Source organism: Leuciscus leuciscus, assembly GCF_965113295.1.
Source record: "Leuciscus leuciscus genome assembly, chromosome: 6".
Lineage (NCBI taxonomy): Eukaryota > Metazoa > Chordata > Actinopteri > Cypriniformes > Leuciscidae > Leuciscus > Leuciscus leuciscus.
In genome coordinates this window covers 13,713,199-13,739,814 of record NC_138730.1, presented here as the reverse complement: position 1 = coordinate 13,739,814, position 26,616 = coordinate 13,713,199, and the positions used below count along the sequence as shown (strand labels likewise).

The 26,616-nt window shown below is 39.4% G+C and overlaps 2 long non-coding RNA genes across 2 annotated transcripts in view; both read left to right on the top strand.

Moving 5' to 3' along the window:
- Positions 1–26,616, top strand: part of LOC309501853 — a 197,242-nt gene that overhangs the window by 126,634 nt on the left and 43,992 nt on the right. The gene's annotated exons all lie outside the window — the stretch shown is intronic.
- Positions 6,187–7,277, top strand: LOC309500260. The gene is made up of 3 exons (XR_014206519.1): positions 6,187–6,413; positions 6,562–6,724; positions 7,246–7,277. It is a non-coding gene; the product is annotated as an uncharacterized lncRNA (long non-coding RNA).

Here is a 26,616-nt window from a genome sequence, read left to right as displayed (position 1 = left end):
TCACATAGTGAAAGTGAAAGTGAAAGTGACGGCCAAGTATGGTAACCCATACTTGGAATTTGACCTCTGCATTTAACCCATCCAAGTTAATGCACACACATTAGGAGCAGAGTAGTGAGCAGTTAACACACACACACTGCAAACGTGGATACACACGTCTATGGGTCTGGGGTGACGGGATGGGGGGCTTCTATGATATTAGACTGCGTAGCCTATAATAAAAGATAATGAATTTCAAAACAGAACCAAACATATTTTTATTCAAAGATCAACAGTCTGTCATTATTCTTTAGTCTGCCACCCCCCCCCCATTGTCATTGTGAAAACAAAAAAAACAATGACTGTTGTAAGTAAATCAGACCTTTCAGTATAGCCTAACGCTAATAAGCTTAAACGAAAATAACGAGATAATTGTGTAGTCAAGTATTTTTTTGCAGTGCCGCGAACAATCAATCACAATCAATCACTCCTTTACGCGTGCAGCAGTGACTGTCCTCGCGGCTGCAGCAACTTGCGCTCTAATAATAGGCAAAATAGGCTACAGAATAAGAATATTTCGTTCTGTATTGGCATGTGCAATATTTGAAAATCGATCATATATATTTATATACAATAAATATAGTTCAACTAGAACACTAGTTCAAAATGAATATAAATAATATATCACAACACCATAAAGCAATAATACCTTACAATCACCCAAAACCCGGTCCAATGAGTCCTTCAATATTAGTTAAGTCCATACAAGGTAAACACAAAATCATAAAATGATAATATGGATAATGTGTGTGTAATGGAAATAATGAACCTGCAATCCAGCGATGACCAATCCGATTGTTAGTGCACAATAGTTCAGTTCAAAGTTAGATCAGTTGCGACCACAGTTCCATCACCGCAAAAAACTCACTCAGCCAAAACTTGTAGTCCTCAAAGGCCAGGTTGAAAAAAATATATATAATCCACCAAGGTAATCCAATCGAAGAAAATGTTATGCTGGGGTTAAGTCCGTATTGAATACAATGATTCCGGGTAGCACACCAAACAACATAATCGAGGAAATATATATAGCCTACATTGAGCGTTGCAAACACACTCAAATAGTAACCAAAAGAGGCATAAACGTTGAGCCTCAACTCAAAACCCCTCTTAAGAAAAAAGAGTGAGCCATCTCCAAATCGAGCCACCACATGGCTTACCAGCTAGATTACTTATTCTTCTTTTTATGGGTATTTTAACCCCCTTACCTGAGGGCGTTGCCCCCTGGTGACAGGAAGATAATTACAAAACAGCTATAGTCAGCCAGTAATAGTGAAAACACTCTGGAACTGTTACAAGATGTGTTCATTAATTTTTTATATGGTCAAGCAAACTTAGCTGTGTGGCTAACAAGAAAAGCAAAGATGATTTGTATGGAATGATATTCCGGACATTATTCAAAAGGAATTGCAAATTGTATTTGCAATTGCGTTTTCAATTTGTGGACGCATAAAATGTGACATAATCCAAACGCAAATGCAAATCGCGCATTACCGTTTGCATTTTCGTTTAAGCGAACGCACAGTGACGGCCAAATTTAAAATGGAAATGCAAAGTCTGTTTGCAACTGTGTTTCCCATATCTTACGAGTCTTGACCCTGTCATATTTAAATAGCAATTTCAATTACCACGTCTGCTTTTTCACTTTCTCAGCGTCGCGTATGTAACCAGCCAAAACTCAAATGGAATCGCAATTCCCTTAGTATTTCCATTTCCGATGCCTTACACGGAAACCTGTCAATCAGTGTCAAGGGTGGGATTATGCTATGGGGCGTGTTCGTGTTGGGACGTGACGTCACTCACAGTCGACCGTCAAGAGGTGATGCCCTGAACAGACGCCGATTTATTGTAAACAATGGAGGTAGTTAGTTGGTGAAATTGTGGAGGAACTTATGATGCTCGTGCAGCAAGTTGATGACAGTACATCCTCTACAGATGTCCTCATACTCAGAAGCATTTTTAATGGGGGGAAAATATCAAATGAGGTCCAAACAGAGCCCAAAGACAACATGAGGGTTTAAGAAATATTCATTTTAAACTAAACCAAAACCAAAGCTGTTGCTGGACACAGCTGCATTTAGATCAGCGCTGAATTCTTCATAATGACACTTAAAATCCCACTGCATTACAATCATTGACTACGTTTACATGCAGCCAATAACCCGTTCAAAACCGGGATATTAGCAATAACCCGGTCGCGCACGGCCATGTAAACACCGGCAAAAACCCGGATATGCTCATATCCCGGTTTTTAAAAACCCGGATATTATACCTGGGGTACCCCCTTTCTAACCCGAATATTTGGTCATGTAAACGCGTATCGGCATATCCCCATCAAAAGGGACATTGATTTGTGTTCTGCGCATATTCTATTCGCAAGGAATCTTGGTCTTTTGAGTAGGGACGGCGCATACAGAAACCCGCGTGCAGTATACCGGAAGTAAACAAGAAGTAGAGGTAAACATGGCGAGACGCAGCACAGCACCACACTTTTGGAGCGAGGAGGAAAGCGCAAACAAAGGCGATCGCTATCTGCCCCGAACTATTCATTATCCGCGTGCTGCTGCTGCTGTTGTTGTTGTCTTTGGATACAGGAAAAAGATGTTTCAGAAACCCAAATAGTGACCTTAACCCGACCATAACCCGGATATTGGCTGCATGTAAACGTAGTCATTGTCTTTGGGTTCTGTTTGGACCTCATTTGATATTTCCCCCCATTAAAAAAAAAAAACATTGCTCCCTTTTCTCAGTGTCATGGAATTTTGTGACTTTTGTTACATTATTTGTCTAAACACACAAAAAAACCTGGGTTTGATTTAATTGTTCTGAAAGTAGCCTATGTATAATTTTGTTTTTGTCCATTTCACAGTTGAGATTCATTTTTCAATAAAATGATTAAATCCCACATAAATCTAAACAAATTGACAAATGAAAGCCTGATACTACCACAAATGTAAAGTGGAACAAACATTCTCACACACACACATCCACAGGTTTATCTGCAACAGACAGAATTTTTATTGAATTTCGCAAATTGAGAACACTTATTTGAAGGGGTGAGACCTAGCACCGACACTCATCTCTTGTGGTATGTCCAGTAAAGGACGTCCAGGTCCTTTAGTTGTCCTGTCCTTCACAAAAAGCCTGTTAGCTACTTCACTGAGGTTGGCGAAGACAGCGTTACTGATGTTGCTGTTGGTCAAGGCCACGAACTCATTTAACTTATCTAAAACTAAAATGCTTCTGAGTAAGAGGAAATCTGTAGAGGATGTACTGTCATCAACTTGCTGCACGAGCGTCATAAGTTCCTCCACAATTTCACCAACTAACTACCTCCATTGTTTACAATAAATCGGCGTCTGTTCAGGGCATCACCTCTTGACGGTCGACTGTGAGTGACGTCACGTCCCAACACGAACACGCCCCATAGCATAATCCCACCCTTGACACTGATTGACAGGTTTCCGTGTAAGGCATCGGAAATGGAAATACTAAGGGAATTGCGATTCCATTTGAGTTTTGGCTGGTTACATACGCGACGCTGAGAAAGTGAAAAAGCAGACGTGGTAATTGAAATTGCTATTTAAATATGACAGGGTCAAGACTCGTAAGATATGGGAAACACAGTTGCAAACAGACTTTGCATTTCCATTTTAAATTTGGCCGTCACTGTCAAGTCAAGTCAAGTCAAGTTTATTTGTATAGCGCTTTTCACAATACAGATTGTATCAAAAGTTTGTTTCAAGAGGAATTTATTGATTGATAAAATTAAATTAAATATCCCCAAAATATCCCCAACTGAGCAAGCCAAAGGCAACAGTGGCAAGGAACCAAAAAACTCCATCAAGTGACCTAATGGTGTCCTAAAACTCCATCAGGTGACCTAATGGAGAAAAAAAAAAAAACCTTGGGAGAACCCAGGCTCAGTCGGGGGCCAGTTCTCCTCTGGCATTTATGAGCTAGAGGCCGGATTGTAGTTTGAACTGTAGGATTATATGAATGCCTGGCTGAAGAGATGCGACTTTAATCTAGTTTTAAACTGGGAGAGCGAGTCTGAGCAACGAACAGTATCAGGAAGACTATTCCAGAGTTTTGGAGCCAAATGTGAAAATGCTCTCCTTTGGTGGTTCTGGATATCCTAGGTATGACCAAAAGCCTTGAATTTAGTGATCTTAAAGAGCGCGATGGATTATAGGGTGATAGAAGATCCGTTAAATAGACTGGAGCTAAGCCGTTTAGGGCTTTGTAAGTCAGTAGCAATATCTTATAATTAATACGGAGCTTTATAGGTAACCAATGCAGTGATGATAAAATCGGTGTTATATGATCATATTTTCTTGATCTCGTAAGAACTCTAGCGGCGGCATTTTGGACTAACTGTAGCTTGTTTATTGAGGATGCAGGACAACCAGCTAATAAAGCATTACAGTAATCCAGTCTCGAGGTCATGAATGCATGAACTAACTTTTCTGCATCAGAAACTGATAGCATATTACGTAGCTTAGCAATGTTTCTAAGGTGGAAAAAGGCTGTTTTTGTAACATATGAAATATGATTTTCAAAAGACAGGTTCACTGTAAAATCCAATAGCTTTCCTGACTCACATATACTTAGTAAACTTTACTCAGCAATATAAAATACGTACTTCTTACTAGGTTTTGTTGAGTTACAGTCAATTGCAGGGTGAAAATTACAAGTTACTCAATCGTTTGAGTGACGCTTACTTGAAATAAGCAAGTAACAACAAAGGATGCAATGACGTTACTAAACCAGTGAGAGGCAGCAGTACATTAAAGCGTGCCTAATGTGCAGAAAAAACAAAGAAGAAGAAGAAGCGGCACTTGTGAGAGCATGCGCAATAGATTCTGTGCGTATTTCATTTTCGGCGCCAATTTTGCAGATGTGGAAAGACTTTGACAGACTGCCTACGTTTTTGGCATAATAATAATAAGGTGAGTAATCAAGTATGCGACTTTTGTGTGAATGTTTTTTTTAACTGTCTGTCGCTAATTTTTACTGATCTCCTTAATGTCTACCAAATAATTGTGATATTCGGAGCTTGAAGAATATGGTTTGGCCTGTTGTTGTTTTTTTGCGCATAAAACTATCAGGTACCATAACAGTTCCTGGAATGCCTGAAAACCGATTTATTTGTCCCAAATGTAAGAATTATGGTTTTCTATTTTACCATTCTCACTGATGCATTCTCCTCTGGCATTGGTTTAAATTATTAAGGTTCCAAATCTGGTGAAATGGCGCACATCTAAGTTACAGTTAAATGTAACCTGCAGCTTATGCAGAGATGAAGTATATGATGCTTTTTGACAGTAATTGTGATTTCACAACAGCATTAAACTATTATTTTTTAAATTGAGTAAATTCAGATTGTAATGTACGGAAGCGTATTGCATTCACTTGAGGAAAAAAAAATCTACTCTGTTTTTCTGAATGAATGAGTTAATTATCTCAAAATTACGAGATAATTTTTCATGAAAAAAAAGTTTTTGCTCTGTTTTTCTGAATTAACGAGTTAATTATCTCAGAATTACGAGATAATTTTTCATGAATAAAAAGTTTTTGCTCTGTTTTTCTGAATTAATGACTTATCTCAAAATTATGAGAATTTTTTCTTTAAATAAAAATATTTGCTCTGTTTTTCTGAATTAATGACTTAATTATCTCAGAATTATGAGATAATTTTTCATTTAAAAAAAATTGCTCTGTTTTTCTGAATTAATGACTTAATTATCTCAGAATTCTGAGATAATTAACTCAATAATTCAGAAAAACAGAGTAAAAACTTTTATTCATGAAAAATTATCTCGTAATTCTGAGATAATTAACTCGTTAATTCAGAAAAACAGAATAAAAAATAAACAAATATAAAAAATTCTCATAATTCTGAGATAATTAAGTCATTAATTCAGAAAAACAGAGCAAAAACTTTTTATTCATGAAAAATGATCTCGTAATTCTGAGATAATTAACTCGTTAATTCAGAAAAACAGAATAAATTTTTTTTTTATGAAAAATTATCTAGTAATTCTGAGATAATTAACTCGTTAATTCAGAAAAACAGAGTAGATTTTTTTTTCTCAAGTGAATGCAATACGCTTCCGTAGTAATGCATGCAAGCACTGTAAAAGGTTTTTTTTTTTGTTTTTTTTACTCAAACTCAAATGCTTTATCACTGCTGATAAAATTAGCCATTTTTTAACAAGATGAGAAACTTAGTAATGTAAAGTGATGTTATCCCTAGTGATGTTACCCTAGTGGAACTCTCATTGCATCAAAGATGGACCAGACCTTCTCAATGCAAAGACGTGAAATTGTGGATGCAGATGGAGCAGTGGCCAGCTCTTTTTACAGAGAGACAAGTAAGTACTTATTCATACCGTTTCCACCATGAGAAACCACATTCTGTTTAGGTTTGGCTTTAGAATTGGCCTGTTGGCCTGACCATGCATTGAAAAGATTTCCACACTGTCCCATGCCTTTTTTTTTTTTTTTTTGCCTGTGTTGTAGGTGTTTTCAGAGTTTAACAGGATAGTCCCCACAGATCTGCAGACTGCAGAGTAACTTTTATGGTGCTGTGGATCGCTACACACCACGCTTTGTCACAATCTTCAAGTCTTCAAGAAGCATTGGAGAGAAATTAGATGAGCTTATGCAGCAAATTAATACAGGGGTGAGTTTACTGCAGCCTTAATTTTTTATTATTATTCTGAGTTGATCATGGTTTTGCTTACAATCTATCTAGCTGTTGTACAATCAGAGTTATATTAGAAAATGTCCTGTCTCATCCAAGCTTGATAATGGCAGTGAATGGCTGTATATTTTTTTAAGTCCATCAGAATGCATCCATCCATGATAAAAGTGCATCTATCCATCAATATACGGCCATTCACTTGCATTGTAAAGCTTGGATAAGACAGGACATTTTCTTTTACATAACTCTGATTGTATTCATCTGAAAGAAAAATGTAATATACACACAGGATAACTTGAGGGTGAGTAAATCATGTGCTAATTTTCATTTTTGGGTGAACTATCCCTAAGAGTCGGCATAAAATAAAAAATAAAAAAAATTATATAAACTTAATGGGACATTTTAATTAAAGGCAGTGTATTCAGGGCAGATAACTGTCAATTAATCAAGCCTTTTCACTTTTCCCTGTTGTAATATTTTTATTTTTTGGTTTCATTCAGGTATGTGATGTTGATGAAGCCTGGGCACAACTGTTGGGGTGCAGAACTTCCCTCTCTAACTTTGCCCAGTGTCTACTGACATCATTGTTGAGAGAGGTATTGTAATGGATAATCTGCAGAACCTGCCTCAGACAATTTGAATCTATTTTGGTCATTCTTATGCTTTAAATTTGGATTACCCAAAAGACTTGAAAAATACTTTTAACTTCATTCAGAAATTGATGCTTGGTTTGGGACAGAACAAACTCCCACCAAAACTGTAATCTCTAAAAAATCTCCTGTTGAGTAATCAAATGTGCAAAATAAAAGGGAAACGAAGCCATTTGTTTAAAATTGTCTACCCATTAGTTCATGAGCAAGTTAAAGGGTTAGTTCACCCAAAAATGAAAATTCTGTCAGTAATTACTCACCTTCATGTCATTCAAAACCTGTAAGACCTTTGTTCATCTTCAAAACACAAATAAAGATATTTTTGATGAAATCTGAGAGCTTTCTACCCCCCAATGACCGTAACGTCATTGCAACTTTCAAGGCCCAGAAAGGTAATAAAAATATTGTTACAATAGTCCATGTGACTACAGTAGTTCAACCTTAATATTATGAAGCGACGAGAATACTTTTTGTGCGCAAAAACCCCCCAAATAATGACATTATTCAACAATCTCTTCTCTTCCACGTCATTCTCCTACGCTGCCTGTTGACATAGTGTAAACAGCCCAGTGCTTCTGGGTTCTACGTTAGAACGTAGGCTTATTATTGGCCAGCATCACACATGACCAGCGTCAGCCAATAATAAGCCTACGTTCTGACGTAGAACCCAGAAGCACTTTACACTACGTCAACAGCATAGGAGAATGAAGTGGAAGAGAAGAGATTATTGAATAATGTCGTAATGGTGGAGTTTTTACACACAAAAAGTATTCTTGTCGCTTCATAACATTAAGGTTGAAGTACTGTAGTCACATGGACTATTTTAACGGTGTCTTTACTACCTTTCTGGGCCTTGAAAGTTGCAATGACATTGCAGTCTATGGAGGGACAGACAGCTCTCAGATTTCATCAGATATCTTCATTTGTGTTCCGAAGATGAACGAAAGTCTTACGGAGTTGGAACAACTTGAGGGTGAGTAATTACTGACAGAATTAAATTTTTTGGGTGAACTAACCCTTTAAGATGCTGTCAGCGTATTCATTCAGCGTATGTGTGTCAGAGACATTGCTTTTTCATAGTTTAGGCTAATGAATGTAGCCACTTTTTTTGCACTTCTATATACCAAGTTTGGTCTTCGAATTATTATTGATTAAAGTGAGTAATTGTTATGTATTGAATTGTTAAAGCTGTTTGTTGAGAATGTAGTAGAGTCAGGGTATGGTTTTAAATATATTTATTTTGATTCAGATTTTAAATGAGTAATGGGTGTGTTTTGGGATTTACATGTGTTAAACCAATCAGAGTCTCATCTCCCATTCCCTTTAAATGCCAGTTGCGCCATGGCAGATTCGGTATTTACATGACGGAATTTGATAGTGGAACGACCAAACGCGTCTCCAGAGCGCAAACGGAACTGCTCGTGCGCTAGGTAAAAGTGCGCAAGCAGACCATCTACGGGACAAGCCGGATTCCACCATATCTTTATGTACACAATAATAATCTTTTACATTGAAATCCTTTCATTTTAAATATTTGGCATGTTTGTGTGCTGCTGTGCGTCCCTGTGTGTTTAATAAGCAGAGTGTACGCGCGTTGTGGACCCACCTATAGGCGCACATTACTAACGTGCTCATTAAATAACAAAAAAATATTGCGCCATTGACTTTAGACCAGGTTTCAGTTGATCAATGGCACAGTCTATTTCTGTTGCCTCAAAATAGCAACGCGCCAACAATGCGCCAGAACACACCTCGTTTTCAGACCAGCACACCCATGGGCGCACAAATGGGCGCAAATGCATTTGCTATTTAAACAACGTGGTGCAGGACGTGAAAATGATAACTGCATCAGACTAAAACTAGCAAAAAACACTTGTGCCGGGTTTGAGATAGGGCCCATTATGTTCAAACGGTTATTCCACAATTTATTGACAAACCAAAATCTAATACATTTGAGCAATGTTTTTTGGTAAATCCAAGCTCTAGACATTTGGTTTCACGCTGTGTTAATGCTTTCCAACTGCCTGTGAACACAAATAATATAAAAGAAGCCTGGGCTAAGGACTTTGATGAAGAAGTGTCTGATGAAACCTGGAATGAAAGTCTCAAGAAGATTCAAGACTGCTCAATAAATGTGAGGCACAGATTGATTCAGTTTAAAGTGGTACATAGATTGTATTATTCCAAAACTAAATTGAGTAAAATATACAATTATATTTCCCCAGTTTGTGACAGATGTAAAACAGGGTTTTTTGGCATATATGTTTTGGTTCCAAACTAAAGCCGCGTTTCCACCGCAGGAACTTTCCCCAGGAACTAGGAACTTTGGGCTGGTACTCGATGTGTTTACACCGCAGGAACCAGGGTCTAAATGAAGTTCCGGGTAAATATTTCCCCCTCCGATAGTCCCTGCTCATGAGGTAGTACTTTTTCAAAGTTCAGGAACTTTAAGGGGTGGGACTTGTGCGCTGCACAAGCTGATTGGTTGTGTTCACGCCGCATTTTGGTTGGATGATTCCACGCAGCATTTATTTATTTTTAACCTTTTTAAAAAAATCTATTGCGGTTCGTGTCGTGGCTTCATGCAGTAAGAGTTGTCTGTCTGCAAATATGGAATTTAATTAAAAAAAACTGGTGGACTGGCGACGAGTTTCAGGCTTTATTAAGGGTATTTGTGGAAGAGGAAACTTTCTGCGCGTTCGTCTCAGCCATCTCACGGTCAATGTCCGCAATAGCTGATAAAATACAAATGTTTTATCTAACGTTAGCATTACGAGCTTACTGAACACGCTTTATCAGTGCTCGTCTCTTTTCTGCCACAGCTTTTATTATTAAGTCATTATGTTTACACATTGTCATCTATTGCAAGGTTAGGTTAGTAACAAACAACTATTTACAAGACTGTCACTATTTATGATTGATAGACGGGGTTCAGGCTTTTTTTTAAGTGTATTTGCGAAAGAGGAATTTTTTTTTGCGCGTTCGTCCCAGGCATCTCACAATAACTGATAACATACGTTGTCTAATTTTATACGCATATGAGCTTTCTGAACACGCATTAGTATCAGTGCTCGTCTATTTTGTTTTGTTAATGACCTCGTTAGTAAACCAATACATAACTGCAGCACAGCTTGAAACTCCTCCATACTTATACATGTGATGTGGTATATTACTTATACAACTGATTATGTCCGTCGCAGACTGGGAGGAGCAGTTGCGCGCAGTTTACCTTCCCGGTACTTTAGACCGCGGTGTAAACGCAGAAAGCAACCGGTCTGGGGCAAAAAAAGTTCCTGGGAAAAAAGTTCCTGGTACAAATTGTTCCGGGTAATTTCGGTGGAAACGCGGCTTAATACATTTTTGGACTGCAATATTTGATTTATTTTTTTTTTATTTTTTTTTCAAAAGGAGGTTAAGCCAGACCATGGTCTTGCAATTCTCGGATCTTCTGAGACATTAAACACTTCCAAACTCTCAGCAACGACCTCTTTTGATGGGAATGACTCTTGCAAAAAAAAAAAAAAAAAAAAAAAAAAAAAAAAAAAACTTTGAAAAATGGAGAGTCTGAAGATTTCCAGTTTAAAAGCATGGTTGGGTGAACTGTTACTTGTCATACAACTGGAGAGGATACGTTCCTTGGAGTCGAAATCTCATCGCCAATTCCAAACTGTATGGCAGCCCTTCGTGGATTTCCTCAAGTCTGAATAGTGTATTATTATTGTTCTCACTGTAATAATTAATTGTATCTGTACCCTCTGTTTTGTTTTTGTTTTGTAAGGGTTGTTGTTATGGTGGTATTGTTTGGTTTTCTTTGTATTCCTAAGTTGGTACGTTATGTATAAAAATATATATAAAAAAATATAAATATATATAAAAAAGAAATCATAAATTCAGATATTTATTATTTGTAATGTGTGAAGAGTATTGATATTTAGTCAATTGTAGTTAATTGTTTGTACCTGATTGTGGGTTTGTACCTGATGGGTTTGTACCTTGATGGGGAATTGTATTGAATCTAATTATGGTCAATTTGACCCACTCCAACAAGATTGTACCCAGAAATCTAAAATAACCTTTATTAGAATGTAAAATATAATTATTATATAAAATATACAAATACAAATATAATTAATTATTTTTTATTTTATATAAAATATACATTTTACAAAATATGTTTTACTCTAAAACTGCAAGAAAATCAAAGCCATAAATCTGAACAAGATGTGCTCCAAATTTTAAGTTGATTGATATCTAAAAAAAAGAGCTTTCAGTAAAATTTGGCTTTTCCACTTGATGACATCCAGGCTCTATTGGTCTCTATAAGGACTCGAGAGGAGGGGCCAAGATGGCGCCTGTGTAAGTCGTGTTGTTAGTTGTTCTTAAACATTAATGTGTTATTCTTGACCTTACGTGTCCTCATGTGACTACAAACAGTATTAATTGATATAATTTGACAAATTCAAGAACCCTTATTACTGGATTTTTGTTTTGAGGATGATGGGTGTCACCCATATGTACTTTACTGGAAATTAGCCTGCTAGCTGCTAACTGAGAAGTAACTGCTCTTTCTATCGATCATAATAATTCAGTCTTGTCATACAACTAATTTCCTCCACGTTTCGCAAAAAATGGAAGAATCTTTAGTAGTGAAACGTGTGATTGCGTACAGACACCTATGGAGGAGGATAAAGTAGCTGTTACAACATTTCTACCTGATACTACTACCAAGAGTCCACAGTCGAAGATGCGACGCCACACTACAGAGCCATCAAATGCTGTTCTCTTGGAAGCAATTGAGAAGCTAGAGAAAAAAACTATTATTTTGAGAAATTGACGGGAATTGAAAACTGTAACTCAAGCCGCATCGCTGATCTCGGAGTTAAAATGGACGCGATCTCCGACAAGGCCGACCTTGCTGTTACTAACTCCAGGGTGATGAGGACTCCACGTCCTTAAAGACCGAAAACAAGCAGCTCTGGGAAAAGCTGGACGAATTGGAGGCATACAAAAGGCGGTGGAACCTTCGGATTGCCGGTATCCCTGAAATGGAAGGTGAAAATGTAAAGATGGCTGTGATGGAAATATTATGTTATGTTTCACCAGGTCTGGCAGATGTTCTCCAATCGTCCATCGACGTGGCCCACAGACTTGGAAAGAAAGGACTCACTCAGCCTTGAAGCATTATTGTAGAGTTTATCTCTTGCACGCACCGTGACTGCATCTGGGTGCAAAGTGGGTGCAAAGTGCAAGGGAAGCTCAAAATAAACTAGACATAAATATCTCGTTATTTCGACATAATAAGGGGCCATTCTAATATTCATTAAGCCACATTTAGCGTTCTTATAATGGTTTTCTATGGGAGGAAAATGCTTAATGTGAAATTAAACGCGTTGCGTTCATATTCTGGACTTTTTGTAGTATACTTTATTATGATTTTAGTATCATAATGATTAATAAATGCACGCACAATTATCCGTGAACTTGATAAATGTTGCAGATATGTTTTACTATCCACAAACAAATTGCTTTCTATGGAGCCCCCCTAGTCCCACTTTGGCAAAAAAAAATTATTATAACTAACTCGTGGCCTCAAGATACTAACTCGTGGCCTCAAGATACTAACTCGTGGCCTCAAGATACTATCTCGTGGGCTGCATATCCATAGTCCTTTATAATTCTTCTTCATATTTTATAGCCTATATTTATACTTTTTACATGCATATATACGGGTGTCATGGGGATTCGTAAACAACAACGGGCGTCGGGACGCAAGATTCGATCGTTTCATCCTGTATAGTGGGCGACAACCTACGTCGCGTCTGCGATGCTTCACATCACGACAAACAGACCAGCATGTTTAATTTTTAACGGTCCTCTACGACGGGTTCCGTCAAGAGTGAGTATGTGAGCGAGAGTGAGTGTGCACGAGTGAGTGAGAGTGCGAGCATCCTGTTCTAAGTCTATGTTCTTGTTTTGAGTTCTCATGCCTTTATTTTTGTTTGATCACGTTTTGGTATTAAAGTTGCACTTGGGTTCTCTACATCTTGCGTTATACAGTGTCCGGAAGAATTCAAACAAATTATCCCACTGTTAATTCTACAAGAGTCAAAAAATTTATTGTTTATCTGAGAGCCTCAAAATTCAGAGAACCAGTACAAGAAAACTAATAAGTGGCTCTAAACCAAAAGCTTTGCTACATAATTATATATATTTTTTTCTAATTATATTGGATCAGAGCGGTTACAATTGTAGGTTCATAAATCACAAATCTGATGCTGCTGAGAAGTAGGGTAAAGCTACAAACAAGATCTGAAATTAAAACAGAATGAATCATGTACATATTATATCTAATATAAATATATCTAAATTATGTCATATGCTCTCTTTGACAAATGCAGAACAATTAGTTAATGCGTTCATGACCTCAAGGCTAGATTATTGTAATGCTCTACTGGGTGGTTGCCCTGCACGCTTAAATCAACAAACTACAGCTAGTTCAAAACGCAGCAGCTCGAGTTCTTACCAGAACCAGGAAGTATGACCATATCAGCCCGGTTCTGTCAACACTGCATTGGCTGCCTATTAAACATCGTATACATTTTTAAATATTGCTGATTACTTACAAAGCACTAAATGGTTTAGCTCCGCAGTACTTAAGCAAGCTCTTAACGCATTATAGTCCTTAACGTCTATTGCGATCTCAAAATTCCGGCCAGTTAATAATACCTAGAATATAAAAATCGACTGCTTGCGGTAGATCCTTTTCCTATTTAGCACCAAAACTTTGGAACAGTCTTCCTAACATTGTCCGGGAAGCAGACACACTCTGTCAGTTCAAAGCTAGATTAAAGACACATCTCTTTGACCTAGCATTCACATAATACATTATAGACTTATATAATTCAATGTTAGGCTGCATAGATTAGGTCAGCCGGAACCGGGAACACTTCCCATAAATCCTGATGTACTCGTTACATCATAAGAAGAATGGCATCTACGCTAATTTTAGTGTCTTTGTTTATCCCAAGGTTTTCCTCCAGCCTGCCGGATCCAGGCTGTATCCAGATCTGACGAAGGACCGTCGCCTGGACCCGATGACAACGCAGTGCTGAAGTGCCAACTAGTCTCTCCCTATGGAGGATCCCTTTACCACTCTACAGATAAAGCGTTGTCGGGAATTTTTTTTTCGCGTACCTACCCCGAAGTGACAAAATAAAATTAAATTCTGTATCAAAATTTATAAGGAAAAAACAGTACTTTGTTTAGGCTTGGTTTGTAGGGAATTACAAACCTGCGCACACATATTCAAACGCACATTACTATAGAACCAATTCTTAAAGGTGCATTAAGCAACTTTTTCATGTTAAAAATACCCGTTTTCTAACCCATACATGCTTAAACAATTGCCTGATGGGCTGAATGAGCCCTTCTCTGATCACTGAGATTGTCTCTATAATCCTGTAAAGTAAAATAAATAAGAGGGATTTGGGGCCGGAATTTTAGACTGGGCGTGATGTCATGCGCGTGATGTCATGCGCGTTCACGGCACGCTCACCTGGCTGTCTGGCAGGTTTGTTTATTCGCCGCCATTCTCCCTAGAAGATGGATTCTAAGAGACCGGCTTGTAGTTCATTTCAAACACCAACGCAAACTCCACGTAAGATTAAAAAAAAGAAAACTTTTGTCCGTGAGCGTGCACACTTCTGGCTGCAGTTTCGCTTGCCGCCAGAGGGGGCATAGTTCTGCAAAAACTCAGAGACTTGCGCAATGCACCTTTAATGCGCATGTGAACGCCATCAGCGTTTATCACAGGTTCGCGTTTAAAGTCTGTGTAGAGAGAATGGTGTCGTCTTAGCGGCCCCTAATTTAATAAATGATTGTTGCGACGGAAGCGAATCAATCAAAACTAACTTTAGCTGGAAAATAACTTTATTAAAGAACCGCTATAAAGCCAAAACAATCTCTGTTACCTTAAATAATACGTTTATCTCTGTAAAGCTGCTTTGAAACAATCTACATTGTTAAAAGCGCTATATAAATGAAGATGACTTGACCTATTAACATTCCTAAGCCTCAAGGGATACGTCACCCAAAATTCTGTCATTTTTTTACTGACCCTTATGTCATTCAAACAACCAAAGTCTTTTTTTTTTCTTCCTAGGAAATAGAATTTTGACCTGTTTTTCCTGCTCATTTCTGTCATTACAATGACAGTCAATGGTGAGTTCTTCTGAAGGTTCAATAGCATCAAACAATTCCATGTGACTTTTGAAGCTTCAGAACAGGAAGTGACCATTGACTTTTATTGTATGGACAGAAATGAGTAGGACAAACTGGCCATAATTCACCTTTTTAGTTCAGAAAAGCGAAAAACTAAATAGATTAAGTGACTTAGCTTAGTAAATAATGACAGAATTTTCATCTTTGGGTGAACTATTCTTTGAATCTATAGTGAATTATTGTCAGATTTAAAATGATGATGAATTTAGCAGAACATGCCAGATCCATAACTAATAGGATGCTTATGATCTTTTGTGCCATTGGTTGTTCCTCCTGTCTTTTTGAAAATTGAGGAGCTGGGTTCAGAAATGATCAAAAAGGACAAATCAGGTTGGTTGCTGATACATTTGTGACAGTCTTTACAATATTATCATACACCAACACTAACAGTATTTCTTTAACAGCATTTACAGACATACAAAATTACAAACGAACATGAACCTGAATTACATCTAAAGGACTTCAATTTATAATTGCATTCAATAACCATCCAAGTAATTAATCACAGCTGACATTACATTATAAAGACTTACTTCTAAAGAGTGCTGGCTATCTGTTCTTAAATTCAGCGATGAAATGCAAATCTTCGATCATCTCATGCCTCCTGTGCGTAAATGTTCTGTCCATCAGCACCTTGATAATCTGCGTAAGTTTCGAACATAATGTGGGACCACAACGCATTCCATGTTTTAAAAGTGCATGGGCAGTAAGGAAATGCATATGGATATGAGTGTCTGTGTCCATGTACCAACCTGGGGCCGTATTCACAAAGAATTAAGGCTAAAAGTAGCTCCTAACTGGCGAATTTAGGGGCAACTCCTAAAAAGAATGGGCGTGTCACTCGTAACTTTATGTGGCAGCACAGACGGAGGGACTTGGAGGTGATCAGCTAGCGACTACGCCACCCTGGAATCTTGCCAGGGACAATACAATGGAATTTCTGATTAAAGGCAACACAGGTTCGTTCACAGTAAAGTGGCAGGAGACGTGGATACAAAAATATATACATTTTATTAAAGATAAAATACTTTATATAAAAAAAAACACAATCAACAACAATTAATATAGACACAACAACGTCACTATTCAACAAGACACACACAGAGCGACCTGAGAAGTCAGCGAAAAAGGAGCCGAGGCAGAGCAGGGGATAAAGGGCACATAAGGCCTCTACGGCAACTCACCTTTCCCGTACACCTGTGCACACACACTCACACACAAGTACACACGCCACTCATGACACAGCACTCGTGAGAAAGACCACCACCAGCAATCCGCCCCTGCTTTACGCACTCAGCTCCTGTAACGACAGAATGAAGTTACTCAGAATTGTCACAGTTGAAACACTTAGAATTATCAGTCGAAACACACTCAGAATTGTCAGTCGAAACACACTCAGAATTGTCACAGTCGAAACACTCAGAATTGTCACCGTCAAAACAGACTCAGAATTGTCACAGTTGAAACACTCAGAATTGTCACAGTCGAAACACACTCAGAATTGTCACAGTCGAAACACACTCAGAATTGTCACAGTCGAAACACACTCAGAATTGTCAGTTGAAACACACTCAGAATTGTCAGTTGAAACACACTCAGAATTGTCAGTCAAAACACTCAGAATTGTCAGTTGAAACACACTCAGAATTGTCACAGTTGAAACACTCAGAATTGTCAGTCGAAACACACTCAGAATTGTCAGTTGAAACACTCAGAATTGTCAGTCGAAACACTCAGAATTGTCACAGTCGAAACACACTCAGAATTGTCACAGTTGAAACACACTCAGAATTGTCACAGTTGAAACACTCAGAATTGTCAGTCGAACACACACTCAGAATTGTCAGTCGAAACACACTCAGAATTGTCACAGTCGAATTATCAGTTGAAACACTCAGAATTGTCAGTCGAAACACTCAGAATTGTCACAGTCGAATTATCAGTTGAAACACTCAGAATTGTCAGTCGAAACACACTCAGAATTGTCAGTTGAAACACTCAGAATTGTCAGTTGAAACACTCAGAATTGTCACAGTCAAAACACACTCAGAATTGTCAGTTGAAACACTCAGAATTGTCACAGTTGAAACACTCAGAATTGTCACAGTCGAAACACACAGAATTGTCACAGTTGAAACACACTCAGAATTGTCACAGTTGAAACACTCAGAATTGTCAGTCGAACACACACTCAGAATTGTCACAGTCGAAACACACTCAGAATTGTCAGTTGAAACACTCAGAATTGTCAGTTGAAACACTCAGAATTGTCACAGTCAAAACACACTCAGAATTGTCACAGTTGAAACACTCAGAATTGTCAGTCGAAACACTCAGAATTGTCACAGTCGAAACACACAGAATTGTCACAGTCGAAACACACTCAGAATTGTCACAGTTGAAACACACTCAGAATTGTCACTTCACGGAGACAACAAATGGAATCGAGGTGTTCCCACTTTTCAATTTAAACCTTACAATTCTAAAATTATTCTACAAATTCTAAATGAAAATACAAAAATAACTAATACAAAAGAAAAAGATATAAACCACAAACACACACGCGCATACACACACGTAATACACCACAAACACATAAGACAACGATGTCAGTCCAATTGTTATCAGCAAAGCAACAGCGCCTTCGGACAGTAGTTCCACGCAGTCCAACCGCAAGAAAGCTAATCGGCCATGCAGACGCCACCAATCCGTACTTGATGCATCTTATGGGTGCGATCCCTGGGAACCAAACCAGTCAGGCAGATAAACGCATACATGCAGACTGAGTGCTCCTCCAGTCGATCGGGAGGACAGCGTGTGCCAGCGGAAACTAAGCACTTCCATATTGAAGTGTAAACACTCATACTGGCCGTACTTCTCACTCAAACCTTTGACTGTACACAACAAGAATGTCACTACAATACAAGTGGATACAAGGTGTAAAACCAATCATGACTTCACCTACCAAAGGAGGGACAACCTCAATCAACTGCCAGCCACAGGAAACTCGCACGCCACTCTGAAAATAGGCTAATGTTAGCTACATTATACCATAGACAACCCAGCTAACATCACACAACATACCTGGATGGCGACCGAATGACGGTGACTCGTGACACCATAGCCAGCCCGTTTATATATGCTGCTACAGCCCACTGATAGGACGAAACTCAACGAGTGGACTAACCAACCACATACAGGCAGGAAGAATTTCATTGGACCTGCCACATTTAGGACTCCTATTTTTTTTTTGACAGAGTAATTCACGAAGCATTTTAGCCCTAAAAGTAGCACCTAAGCCTGGGACAGCTTAAAAGAAGTCGAGAGGACTCCTAACTCACTAATGACCTATACACAAACTGCTTTTTGTGGCATTTCACGTTGCGATGTTTTGAAATGCGTATGCGGCGGCTACAGGAGCTTTCAATCGCGAGGGAACAATTTTGCATTGTACAGGGTATATGCAGGAATCATAGAGATGAATTTACTACCTTTTACTACCTTTTTTACCACCTCCACAATATTTTTTACTACCATCACGACACCCCCCCCCCCCCCCCCCCCCCCAAATCTTATTCAATGTATGCTTAATCTTTAGTTTTAAATTTTATCAATAGATTAAATTGGAATAGCCTAATAAGATAATATAGGGCTGTTGTTACCCTAGGAAGGGCTGATCAAATTAAATCATTTACACTGAAAATGTACAACTGCATTAAATAATGTTATGAATATGAGATCGTTTAAAATATTTTTGAATATACAAATAAGAAACGTTGGAAAGAATGATACTTTTAAACATGAAAGTAAACCGCCAGTAGGCGTCAGGCGACCGTCTTAATGAGCGAGTCATTGAGTCATTCATTCAAACGATTCGTTCAAACAACTGATTCATGCAAGAATGAGACATTTATGAATGGGACATTGAATCTTTGACTCAGCCAATTCGTTCAAAACGCTGAATCATTCAGTAATGAAACACGGTTAAGTGTTGCTGTGAGATGCGTTACGGTTCTGCTGTGATCTTTGTTTGGAACTATTTTTGCTGCTGAAACAGAACAAAAACAGTCAATATTGTGTCTAAAATGTAAGTAACTTAATTTGAACTGTTTATTGAACTGTTGTATCAAAAGCAATGTCACATTTTCAGTCGTGATGGTACTCAAGAAAACAGCACTCGTCGTGTGAGGTTGCTAAACTGTATCATATGTTAAAAATATTAAAACACATTTAGAATTTTGGCACTGGCAGTAACGTTATGTTGTTAACTGAGTTTAAACTGAGTTTACATTTGTTTGGATTTCTCCTCGAGAGGCTGCGCGAGCCTCAACAGCGCAACCTTGTTACCGTCAGTAGCCTATCGCAACTTACAATAAATATAAATACAATCAGAATCATTCTCTCATTTTAGTGATTCCCTAGTTATTTATACATTTTTTGTTATTGACGTTTAATTAGGCTAATTGTCCGGTCGGGCAAGTAAAATTCTTTTACTTGTCCCTTCAAAAAATCCACTTGTCCCGGACAAGCGTTAATGTCGAGCCCGTCAGGTCCTGTTAGCATCGTATATTTTTTAATTATGCTAGATGAAGTTAAAATATATGGAGACAGAAATATTAAGCAAAAAAAATGGAAACTCATATATTGAGGTGGTGATGAAAAATTTACTACCAAGTCAAATTGCGTTTGTTACCTTTTACTACCTTTCAAGGGCCTTAATTTTGGTAGATTATTTTTTACTACTTTTACTACCGTGCGGACACCCTGTTGTAGGCATACCTAGGGATGCAATAACGCCACCAACAACAACCAAAACTAGGCTACTCATTGCATGTAAACTAATTGTAACGTTTCATTGTGAATAAAATGTTCTTCTCTTTGCAAACGTAGGCAGAGGCATATAGTGACAGATTAATTCAATAATGTTGCAAAGATATTGCATCAATCCATATGTTTCATTAGGCTACTAGGCTATTTGTTTTGCCTTACTCTTTATTCATTTAGGCTATTTATTCAGTTATTCATCATCTTCCGTCCTTCGCACTACTTGTGTAGCGCACGCATTCTCAGACCTGTCACTCATGATCGTAGGGGAGGTGTTTGGAATCATTCCCGCGTTACAATCATCAGCCAATCAAGGTGGTCACTTCAGTCAAGCTCGTGCATGAGTAATGACGTCATCCATAGCAACGAAGACTCACTCTTAGTTTAGGAGTTGTCATTTTTCTTTACTAAGAGTAGGTCTGAAAGCCGTTGTGAATAACTTTTAAGAGAAAACTCCTAGCTAAAATCTTTTAGTGCGATTTAGGAGTACTCCTAGTGGTTAGATAAAATGCTTTGTGAATACGGCCCCTGAAGTGTTTTAAAAGCTTAGATCTGGATGTGTGAGAAGAGCCACAATCTCTGCATGTGTGAGAAGAGCCACAATCTCTGCATGTCACATGTAGGACTCAAAAATTCTGAGGAAACAAAAAATTAAGATGTGAGTAATCAAAGAAAAATAATAATAGAAAAAAAATTCTAGGTTGCCAACTACTAAACTGTAGTAAAATTATGTTGGATAACCTAACAAGCTTACCTTACTAGATGCTAGATGCCATCTTATTCAAGTCGGTCTGTCAAATGTGCTAAAGGCGGCCTATGTGTTATTCGGTGCTTCAGTTTCAGAGTTATTTAACATTAAATAAAGATGCTCAACATTAAGGCAGTTATTAAAATTGATACTAAAACTTGATAAAACTGCTTTATTGGGGCACAACATGGAGAAACTCTCCTTAACTAGCAATAAAAATAAGGTCATTTGCCATTTTTTGTATAGGTGAATTTAAATATTATCCAAGTCATATAAAAGCTAAAAAACACTAACAACAAGGTCAGAACCACTTGAGGAATACAGCAACTTCAATAAAATACTAACAAAAACATAAGATTATCCACAATTGACAATTCTAATCGGACAGCCTTAATATTAAAGGATATTAAGTAAAATAACTAACCTGTTTGTCCAGATTAAAACAAAATGTTGATTGCATCCTCCGTTTGAGCATGATTTGATTCCCACAAAATGGAGAAAGAGTGCTATGTTGAACAGACGTGCTTTCAAATATTTACGCATGTGTTACACTTTTAGGAATGAAGCGATGTCACTTCCTGGGGCAACACATTTATTTATCTGTATAAAACACATAGAAAGCATTGTTCAAACAGGAGCACATTTCTCTGCACTTGCGCGCTTCATCTCGTGCTGAATACTACTTCTATGCTCTTATCCTGTGATACCTTTACAAATTATCATAAACAATCACATGTCTGATAGTGCAAATGTCTAAACTGGTACGTAACACTAGGCGCATTACTCTTTATACAATACTCAATTCTCAAGAAATACATGCTCTAAATACATAATCATATTAACATAGATCTAAACATGTGCTGTGCCTGCTATCGAACGACATAAAAGGAAAGGTCTGACGAATACCATCATTAAAGTATTACAAACTCTCTTTTTAAAATGAATACAAGTGAATCATTAAACATAACCATGAAAATAGCATTTGGAATTAGTAACAGTAGATATTCAGATCTCAGTAATAGTTTAGTCTACATTCACATTACTCTAGCATTGATAACTGCACACATATTTTAATACTCTTTCATATCACTGTTTTAATTATCTTTTAATCCGTTTTTACTCTTTCGTGAAATATGCTAATGAACTGACTATATCATGAACTAGGTTTCAACCGTTTAACAGTTACTGTGTTCTCACTATAAACTCAGAAAATGATTAATAAAAATGTTTTACCTCTGAATCTGACTGGAGTTCTTATTTAACAGTACTGAAATCATTTTTTTTACATGTAATGGCTGACAAAGTAATGCTAAATGAGGGTAACAGGTCTATTCACGTGGACTAAGAACAGACACGTGTGCCTCGTTAACTCAGACTGCCCAGACACGTCACTACACACGACTTAATAATGTTCGTACACCTCTATTTGATTAATTATCCCTCGTCACGCACTCACATCTCGAGTATATATCTCTTTAGGCCTTTATTCCTCTGTTTTGCTCACATTAAAAGTTACTAATTTTCCTCTTGAGTTGTTAACACTATCGTCCGCCATTTCACGCACGACCCTCTTAATCACCGTCAAAACTCCACTTTTCCTAACGTCTCAGGCACGAACTACAGCTCTATAAGAATACAATACTGTTATGAATCTACTAGTATAAAGATTATTGTCAGCTTACCTGTATAAAACACATAGAAAGCATTGTTCAAACATGGAGCACATTTCTCTGCACTTGCGCGCTTCATCTCGTGCTGAATACTACTATGCTGCTAGCTAGTCAGCCACTCATGCGCCGTGCAACTCCCGGGTGCCCCCTGCTGACGACTCCGAGTTTCACCAAATTGAACACAATGCAATAAAGTAATACAAGTAACCAACAATAACTTTAACAGTTCGAAATTTAAAGGGAGGTGCACTGATATCTGTCCCGTTATACGTTCTTAGTGCTACACTCTCCCCCACAAAATTAAATGTCTCCTGACATTTCCGGGAACAAATGAACATTTCTTTAGAACACCTCAGCCATCCAAGGCCTTCAGTAACCCTTATGGGGGTCACACACCGGACGCGCAGCTCGGCGGCGCGCCGCGCAGCGCCACGTCTTTTAAATTCGAACACACTATTCTCTATGAGAGTACACACACCGGCGGCGCCTTTCGGCGTCTGTCCGCGGCGGCTCAGGACCGTGTTCAAAATCCTGCCGCGCCACAGAGCGCCATTTACATAGTTTTATATTAAATTTACATGTATGTGTCTCAAATCGTAGTTAATGTATATACGGACCTCACCCTGTGCTGCAATATACATTTAGTTTTATATTTATTTACAGAAATCAGAAAATTGCTGATGTTATCGGATTTTCAGGTGACAGTTGTCCTAGACGTGGCGCGGCGCGGCGCTGAGCTGCGCGTCCGGTGTGCGGCCGCCTTTAGTCTGTGTTACCTGACTCTCTGTTACCTTACAGTCTCTTTTAACCAAGGACGGTTGACCCAATGTATCATAACTCAGTACAACAGGCTGATGTCTCAGTCTCTGGGGTCGCGGTCCTACCGCCTGTCGCTCTCCTAGTGTCCGAACCAGCGGGTCGGCCTCTGATTCAACATTCTCAGACCTGTCAGAACTCGCATCAGGTCTCTGAGATTGTAGTGGCACATCCTCTTTGCTTTGTAGTGGCACATCCTCTTCGCTATGTAGTGGCACATCCTCTTCGCTATGTAGTGGCACATCCTCTTCGCTATGTAGTGGCACATCCTCTTCGTGACGCTGAGGACTCTGCTGAGGCTGAAAAGGCTCTGCTAGAGGATTCAGTGAACCCTGTCTTTGCCGTCTCCCTCGGCCAGGTCTGAGATGCCACTGGTAGTTGCCACTGTATTCATCGCTGGAGGGATCACTCTGCTCTAACTGTTGCCGATGCTGTCGTTCTGGCTTGGTTCTTTCCTTTGGAAAGCTCTGGGAGTCCTTCTGTGGCTGACGAATCTCTGCTGGTGGCTGGTCAAGGGGAAGGAAATCACAGGGCAGCAGAAGATTTCTGTGAACCACTCTGTCTCTTCCCTTACCATTTTCTGGACTGATCTCATAAACTGGGCTGCCATCGGCTTTTCTCTCCTTCACCTTGTACACTTGGCCCTCCCAGTAGGACTGGATCTTTCCAGGACCCCCTCTGGGAGTGAGGTTTCTGAGGAGAACTCTGTCGCCGGGGTGAAGGTCTCTCCCCTGGACTTTTCTGTCGTAGAGGACTTTTCCCCGAACCGCCCCCTTGACAGCTGTTTTTGCAGCAATCTGGTATGCCTTTTGCAGTCTCGTCTTCCAATGACTCACGTAGTCATCATAGGCATCATGGGCCTCATCTTTTTTCAGATTGAATAAAAGATCAATAGGCAAGCGAGGAGAACGTCCAAAGGTAAGGAAATAAGGCGCGTAACCCGTTGCCTCATTCTTTGTGCAGTTGTACGCGTGGACAACTTTCGCGAGTGACTCCTTCCAATCCTCCTTCTCCTCGTCCTCCAAGGTACGCAGCATGGACAACAGGGTACGGTTAAACCTTTCCACCTGCCCGTTACCCTGGGGGTGATATGGTGTTGTGTGCGAGCCCTGGATGCCAGAGAGTTTTTTTAAGCTAGCCATCAGTCTGTTCTCAAACTCTTTGCCCATGTCGTGATGTAGTCTGCTTGGGAACCTGAACTTGAGTGCAAAGTCGTTGAAAATCTTGTCAGCTACTGTTTTGGACGATTTATTCCTTGTCGCGTAGGCCTGCGCAAACCTCGTAAAATGGTCCATGACCACTAATATATACTCATAGCCATGCTTGCATTTCTCCAAATGCAGGAAGTCTATGGAGACGAGCTGGAAGGGATAAGTGGTCTGGATGGGCACCAGAGGTGCACGGCTCTGCTTACTCGGCTTCTTCTTCTTGAGACATTCGCACACATTACTGACAAAATGTTCAACATCTTTGCTCATCTGTGGCCAGTAAAACCGTTCTCGTATCAGGTCAAGCGTCCTTTCGACCCCCAAGTGACCCATGTCCTGGTGCAGTTCTTTAAAGACCAGCGGATGATAAGCTTTGGGGAGCAGCAGTTGTTCTCGACGGGAAGTTCTGCGGCGCAAGACACCATCTGGACCAACTTGAACCTTGAGCCATTGTTTCAGCAGTATGGCCACTGCAGGGTTCTCTGCTTTCACTTCAGTTTCACTACTCGGCCTCCTGCTCTGTGACTTGTACCAGAGGACTCTCGACAGGATTTCATCCTCCTCCTGTGCTTTGAGAATTTGATCTGCGGTGAGAGGTTGGCTGGTTTCACTGTCCTTCACCATGCTCAAAGCACTGACCTGAATCAACCCCACACCCCGGCAAGGGTTTCTCCTTTCCGTTATGACCCTCTCCATGGATGCACTGATTACATCTTGACTGGCCTCAGCCGTACAGCAACGCATGTAGTCCTCAATATCCAAGGGCATCCGTGACAACCCATCTGCATCGGAGTTGTTCTTGCCTGGGCGGTACCGGATGGTAAAGTTATAATCGGCCAACTCCGCCACCCATCTGTGTCCTGTTGCGTTGAGTTTTGCGGTGGTGAGTACGTATGTTAGTGGGTTATTATCTGTATATACCACAAACGATGGGGCATGGTAAAGATAATCCCGGAAACGTTCGCAGATGGCCCACTTCAACGCTAAAAACTCTAGCTTTCCAGAGTGCAGATGGTACCTCTTCTCTGCTGGACTCAGGGTGCGGGAGCCATAGGCGATCACTCTCATCTTCCCCTGCTGTCTCTGGTATAACACCGCGCCCAGACCAACTTGGGATGCGTCACAATGTAATACGAATGCCTGGGTGAAATCCAGATATCCAAGGACAGGGGGCTTCGTGAGTGCATCTATTAACTGGTTCAACACTTCCTGGTGAGAGTTGGTCCACTGTACAGGTGTCTGCGATGGTAAGTGACCCTTGTTTTTCTTTCCTGTTTTACGGGGCTTCTTCACAGTCGGGTCTGGAGTGCACTTCTCGGGGTTGGGGACGGTGAGTAAGTTATACAGCGGGTGGGCCACACGGGAGAAATTGGGGATGAGTTCCCGGCAAGATGGCGACCGCTTAGGCAGCACGGTCAAGAGCTCTGAGACTTTTCCAACTAATTTAGTTTTTCGTGTGGTCTCAAATGACTAAAGAGTGCCTGATATGAATATCGATGACTATTTCAAGAAAACTACTACCAACATGCCAAAACCGAGGGGAAAGAAGACCGAAGGAGGCGGTGAAATCCACGCCAACCAGGAAATTAACGGCGAAGATGCTAATATTAGCTCTGGCCTCACGGCAGTGACATCTGATGCTAATACCATCATACACGCTCTCACAGCGGTCATA